Raw genomic sequence first — 7958 nt, 5'->3', positions numbered from 1 at the left:
CATAGTCACACTCATACACATAGTCACACACTCATACATACATACTCCCATTCCCCCCATACTCACTCACACAGTCACACACACACACACAATCACATAGAGACACACACTCTCATATACATACACACACTCACATCATCACACATAGTCATACACATGCACACTTCCACACACACTCACTCACACATAGTCACACTCACACACAGTCACACACTCACATCGACACACATAATCACAGACACACATACTCCCACTCCCCCACACAAACACTCTTATACACACTCACACTCATACATAGTCACACTCATACACATAGTCACACACTCATACATACATACTCCCATTCCCCCCATACTCACTCACACAGTCACACACACACACACAATCACATAGAGACACACACTCTCATATACATACACACACTCACATCATCACACATAGTCATACACATGCACACTTCCACACACACTCACTCACACATAGTCACACTCACACACTCACATTGACACACATAGTCACAGACAGACATACTCCCACTCCCCCACACGAACACTCCTATACACACTCACACTCACACATAATCACACTCACACACAGTCATAGACACACATACTCCCACTCCCCCCACTCACTCACACAGTCACACACACACACACAAAATCACATAGAGACACACTCTCATATACATACACACACTCACATCATCACACATAGTCATACACATGCACACTTCCACACACTCACACATAGTCACACTCACACACATAGTCACACACTCATACATACATACTCCCACTCCCCCCACACACTCACTCACATAGTCACACACACACAATCACATAGAGACACACTCTCATATACATACACACACATCATCACACATAGTCATACACACGCACACTTCCACACACACTCACTCACACATAGTCACACTCACACACAGTCACACACTCACATCGACACACATAGTCACAGACACACATACTCCCACTCCCCCACACAAACACTCCTATACACACTCACACTCATACATAGTCATACTCATACACATAGTCACACACTCATACATGCATACTCCCACTCCCCCCATACTCACTCACACAGTCACACACACACACAATCACATAGAGACACACTCATATACATACACACACTCACATCATCACACATAGTCATACACATGCACACTTCCACACATACTCACTCACACATAGTCACACTCACACACAGTCACACACTCACATCGACACACATAGTCACAGACACACATACTCCCACTCCCCCACATGAACACTCCTATACACACTCACACTCACACATAGTCACACTCACACACATAGTCACACACTCATACATACATACTCCCACTCCCTCCACACACTCACTCACACAGTCACACTCATACACACACAGTCACACACTCACATCGACACAGTCACAGACACACATACTCCCACTCCCCCACACAAACACTCCTATACACACTCACACTCATACATAGCCACACTCATACACATAGTCACACACTCATACATGCATACTCCCACTCCCCCCCACACTCACTCACATAGTCACACACACACAATCACATAGAGACACACTCTCATATACATACACACACATCATCACACATAGTCATACACACACACACTTCCACACACACTCACTCACACATAGTCACACTCACACACAGTCACACACTCACATCGACACACATAGTCACAGACACACATACTCCCACTCCCCCACACGAACACTCCTATACACACTCACACTCACACACATAGTCACACACTCATACATACATACTCCCACTCCCTCCACACACTCACTCACACAGTCACACTCATACACACACAGTCACACACTCACATTGACACATATAGTCACACACACATACACATATACTCCCACTCCCTCACACAAACACAATCCTATGCACACACTCACACATACACACAGAATTATTTGAGAATCTCAAATCAGAACCTTGGGTTTCACTCAGGGGGGCCAATTACAAAGGCAGAGGTGGGAGGGGTTCTTTTGGGGTTGAACCCCCAAAGAATCAGCTCTCCTAGGGGCACCCCTATCCTCAATCAAAGAGGGAGAAATTAGGGCCCAGAACCTCCTAAGTCTCCCACAAGTTCCTCCTTCAGTCCTGCTGGTCCCCTGACCCAGGCCTAGGGAGGGCTTCCCCACCTGGCCTTGGACTCACCCCCTTCCCAACCTGGCTTAGGAGAACTTGATATTCTCAAGTTGGTGGAAAGAAAACATCTTTTTGATTTATTATATATTTTTTAAAATATTGCCATTTGACTCCATGTACAAACATGTACTTGTGGTACCCCAACCTTCCAGAGACTTTCTCTTCCCTCTTTCCAACCTTCACCCCTACTTTTCAATCATCTATAAATGCATCCAAGTCAGAGATTAAATGACCAACAATAGGACAAAGGCTGATCCATTTCCAGGAGACCCCTCCCTCCCAAAATTTGAAGAAGGGAGAGTTGGAGGGCCAGGTAGCAACCACAGATAAAGAAGAATGGGTGGGAGAAAGGAAGGGGGTGGGGGGAATCCAGCCTAGAACAAGCTGCCCTGGGTGTCCTCCATCCCCCACCAGGCTCTGACAATGCATCTATCCCCAAAAGGTAGGATACCCCTGACTGGTGAGGTGACTCCCTTTCCAGACAGAGCTGCCCTCAGGTGGGAATCTGGACACATTGTAGGAAGGACCACCAGGTCAGTCCTGACTACTATGGAGTGGGTGCCCTGAGTAGACCCCTGAAGGCAGGGAGAGGGAATCCATTCATTCCACAATTCTAGCTCTACTGCTTCACTGTGCTGCTTTGGTCAAGTCCCTTCCTTCTCTGGACCTCAGTTTCCCCAATTGTGATGGAAGGATTTAGACAAAATATTCAACTCTCAAATGACCATCCCAAGTATTTGTGAAGCACTTGTTGTATACTCAGTACTCTCCTAGACTCTGGTGGTGCAGAGACATATCCCACTTCCTTCTCTTGCTCTTTTTCTTCTTCTTCCTCCTCCTCTTCTTCTTCCTTCTTTTCCTCCTCTTTCTCCTGCTTTACTTTCTCCTCTTCCTTTTCTTCCTCTTCCTTCTTTTTCCGCCTCTTTCTTCTAGTTTACTTTCTCAACTCCTCTTTCTTCTTCCCTTTTCTCCCCCCCCACCCCACAAATAACAACTTAGAGAGAGGGGAGGAAATAGATTTTTTTTGTAATTGAAAAGTAATTAAATGAATAAATCTAATAAGGGAGGTAGTGGGAATCAGAGTGATCTTGATGTAAGAGGGATATTTAGAGCTATGTTTCAATGGAAACTAGGGATCCTAGGGGGCAAAAGGGAGGAGTGCTTCCTAGTTAGGGGAGGTGACTTAGACAAAGGTGTGGAGAGGGGAATTGGAACTTTCCATGTGAAGAACGGTCAGAAATTCAGTTTATCTGGACCTTGTTGCTATTCATTCATATCTAACTTTTCATATTCCATGGGCGATGGTACCCTGGTACTATCTAGTAAGTGTCTGAGGCTGGATTTGAACTCAGATCTTCCTAATTCTATCTACCGAGCTGACTAGCTGCCTCCTTTGTCTGGAACAATGTGTGAATAAAGAGAACATATTCTATAACAAGGCTTTAAAAGAAGACTGGAAGCAAGTTATAAGGTGTTTGTACTTGGCCCTTGTGGTACTAGGCAGCTACCATGATTTATTGAGCAAGAGAGTGAAGGTCAAACATGTACCTTAGAAGTAAAGACTCCTTTGTGAGGGGTGTAGAGAAGAGAGACTGGAGGCAGGGAGGCCAGCTGCAGAGGTGACAAGGCTGGCATCTCCTCCTCTCCACAGAAAGGGGGAGACTAGAGTTCTGGGGACCATGGGCTCCTTGGCCCAACTGAGTCAGGAAGGAGCACAGATGACCCAGTTTACACCTACCCCAATGGATCCAAGGCCTAAACTACTAGAGGCCACATCCTTGGAAAGCATCTCCTGATCTCAGTTGTCTCCTTGGATTCAAATCTTCACTCTTGTTGAGGCTCCTGACTCAGTCCTTGGGACCTGATGCTCAGGAGACTCCTTGTTTCTGCCCAAGTTTCTCCTTCAGGTTTTGTCTTAAAGTATCTCTAGCCATCTCCAGGAGCCAGGAGGAGAGGACAAGGCTCTCCTAGTCCTCCATATGACCGTGACCATTGTGACCTTTGAGAGTTAGAGAGACCAGCCATTACTTGATGGTCCCCTCCAATTCTGACATTCTGGAGGGGCCAGAATCCTCAGATCTGCAAGAGTCCTGAGGTGACAGGAAGACCTAACACCTTCCTACAAGGGATGATCAGGATGGTGTGGTAGTGCCCCATCAGAGATGATGAAATGAACACATGGGCTGATGGGCACCAACATGTTCATATGTACACATGGGAGAGAGGGCTAATGGAGAGGAGGGGAATTGGCAGGAGCCGAGACACCTCCCACCCCCAGGCCCTCTTTTATCCAAGTAGAGATAAATTTACCCCCCCTTCAGTCCTAGGGCCACATTTAACTGTTAGCTCAGGTAAGGTAGACTCAGGTAAGGTAAAAATAAGACCAAGGCCACTGCAACTTCCCCAACACGAAGCTTCAGAACTATCACTAGACAAGGGGGGGCAGAGCAAACTAGAATTTTCCAATCCAATTTTTAAAGCCTCAATTGTGTTGAGGAACAGAAAGGAGAAACCCCAGGATTTAGGGTCCTTTGGGGGTAGTTAAAGGTACCAGGATATTGACTCATAAGGGAGAAATAGAGATTCTAAGACACCTGAGTTGGAGAGGCAAAGGAGGGAGTGGGGGGGGGGGGGCGGGGAAGAGGCTACCACCTCAGAACTTCCTCTCTCATAACTCATTATTCATCTTGTCCCTTCAGAATCCTCCTGCAACGCAAATTTGTCTTTTTGGCCCATTGATCATGATTTGGGCCCTGATTGCCTCAGAGTGAAAATAGAAGTTACTTTTGTTTTGTATTCCTATCTGACCACCGGCCCCAGATGACTCCAGAGGACAGCGTGCGGTTGGCGCCTCTGCACAGTCCGCCCTCACTTAAATCTAATTCATATCCCCAATGTCACAAAGCACAAACAACACCAACAACAGTTAGTGCTAATCTCACTCGCTGCAACACTGATGAGGGAATGGAAGTGCTGTCAGCACCCATGGCCCTGGGCAAAGCTCCAATCACCCCACCCTAGTTGTAGCTCTGTGCCTAGGAAACACAAAAGGAGTTCTTTGGGGGTAGTTCTCACTCAACCTCAGCCAAGAGGCACCCATTCTACTTGTGTCAACACTGGAACTTGGAAGGAACCCGGAGCCTGGGATGAAAGCTTGCCAAAGATCCTTCCCCAGGTTCCAGGCCATGTGGAATCGGTCCAGGACTGGGAGCAGCTCCTTGACCCATCTCCTCAGCCCATTGTGCCCCATCTCGGCCTGGCCAGCCAAGTGGGGAAATGGCTCATTCTTTGCAGAAATTAGAAGCTGCCGTCTCCTCTCATTCATAGATTTGGTTCAGCAGACGATTTACTCTACGGCCAACAGCCAGGACCTCCTGGAAGTCCCCAGCTTTGGAACATTGCGGCAAATGAGCCCTCCCTTCTCCTACTGTCCAGAGAACAAACGACCCAGGGAACATTCCATGCCTGTTTAGGGTCTTCAGGACCCAGGCCAGGGGAGCCAGCAGGTGAAGGCCCTTGGCCGACCCATACCAGGAGTCTGAGAGAACAAAATGAGACCTGTTGATGGAAGCAGCCTTCCTGAGACCTGCCACTATTTCCCATGAGGGCCAAGGATGACTTGGGAAATCCACATCCCTTTGGAAATCAACTGGTTTCTTTTCAAATGGACCTGACAACAAACCATATTTCATGGGGTATTCACTATGGTAGTCTCTAAGATGCCTCCAGGATCCTCTAGGAGACCACCCCAAGACTCCAGTCACCTCTCAGCTGCCATATCCCACCATACTGTTGATTTAGCCAGCAACCCTTCCATGCCCTGCACTCTGATCTGAGCTTGAACCCAAGAAGGCCTCCTCCTCATCACCTCCTTCCTCCCCTCCTGGGGGGGGCCTCCTTACACAACCAGTCTCCAACTTGGAGGCTGCCTCCTGTAGAAGCCCTCACCAAAGTCATCCAGCCTCTGGTCCAAGAAAGCAAGAGACAGTATGGCAGTGATGGATTTGAAGGCTCGGGTTCAAGTCCAGCCCTACCACCTCCTAACAACTGAACCCCTAAGCAGGGCCCTTGGTCTCTCTGACTTTTGGCTTCCTCTTCTCTAAATGAAATGGGTTGGATCAGATGACTCCTAGAGTTCTAGCCAAACTCCTTGAAGACAGGCTAAAATCAGTGTCTGGCACATGGTAGGAGCTTAATAAAGGCCTGCTGGCTGATAGATTCTAGGATTCTCTGGTTATTGCCTTACTCACCTTCAGCATTAGCGCTCCTTCCCCAATGGGTCATTGATAGGGTTGTCATCCCCTCCTGGAATGGTAGGCTCTGTCATTCAGTTCAACAGCTACCGATGACTATTTTAGAATTTTTTTTGTGGGCCCCTGCTGAGGAGGAGGAGGAGGAAGGGAAAGAGGAGGGAGAGGACAAGGAGGGGAAGGGAATGAGGAAGAGGGGGGCAGAAGGGGAGGAGGAGGAGGAAAAGGAGGGAGGAGAAGGAGGAAAAAAGAAGGAAGGGGAGGAGAAAGAAGAGGAAGGGAAGAAGGAGGAAGAAGAAGGAGAAGAGGAGAAAGAAAAAAAGAAAATGAAAGAAAGGCATCCCCAGCTTATGGGTCTGAACTTGCAACCCTCAGACAGCAGTTGCCTTAATGTTCTCAGAGCTTGGTTGGTCCTGCCAGAGACTCAACTGCACTAGAAGAACCTGGGTAATGACCTGCTAAAAGAAGAAATAAGAAGATGTCTTTGGGTGGTCAGGGCCCAGCCCTTTGCTGATCAGTTAATTAATTGCTCCTTACTCGACTCTGCCTAGATACAGACTGCCCTCAAGAGGCCTGTGTTCTATTAGAGGAAACAATATGGGCATAGATAAGTATAGAATAAGGGAATGAATGGGCGATTGGTTTCCTGGGGGAAAAAAAATCAAAATTAAAAAAAAAAAAGAGCAAACAAGGAGTTTGCATTGTGGTATACAAAACAAAGAAAACAAAGTCCTAAATGTTGATGGCTGATGATGGAGGAAAGTTCTAGAAGATGGGGAGCAGGAAAGACCTCAGGGAGAAGGTGATACAAGAACTACCTGCCATTGATTCTGCTCTTGATGAGCTTTCAGTCTTTTGCAGGAGACAGGCGCCCAGGACCATTGCTTTGGAAAGGAAAGGGACCTTCAAGGCTGCTCCTGTATTTGACAGAGGAGGAAATAGAAATGAAAACTGGGGAGAAGTAAGAGGCTGAAGCCACCAGGGAGTAAATCATGGTTAGGATTCGAACCCAGATCCCCTCAATCTAAAGCCAAGCTTTTTTTTTTTTTCTTCAACCACAGACGAAGCCTCTAGACCTCAAAGTCGATCAACAGGTCAGCAAACAACAACTAAGTGCTAGGTACAGAAAGGCCAAAACAGAGTTCTTTTTTTTAATTAATTTTTATTAAAGATATTATTTGAGTTTTACATTTTCCCTCCCCCTCCCCCCCACAGATAGCACTCCGTCAGTCTTTACTTTGTTTCCATGTTGTACCTTGATCCAAATTGGGTGTGATGAGAGAGAAATCAGATCCTTAAAGAAGAGACGAGAAGTCTAAGACGTAACCAGATCAGACAATAAGCTAGTTGTGTTTTTTTTTCTAAATTAAAGCGAATAGTCCTTGCACTATGGTCAAACTCCATATCTCCTTATCTGGATACAGATGACACTCTCCTTTGCAGACAGCCCCAAATTGTTCCCGATTGTTGCATTGATGGAATGAGCGAGTCCTTCAAGGTTG

This window comes from Macrotis lagotis, chromosome 3 (genome assembly GCF_037893015.1).
Source record: "Macrotis lagotis isolate mMagLag1 chromosome 3, bilby.v1.9.chrom.fasta, whole genome shotgun sequence".
Classification (NCBI taxonomy): domain Eukaryota; kingdom Metazoa; phylum Chordata; class Mammalia; order Peramelemorphia; family Peramelidae; genus Macrotis; species Macrotis lagotis.
Note: the sequence above shows the minus strand (reverse complement) of the source record.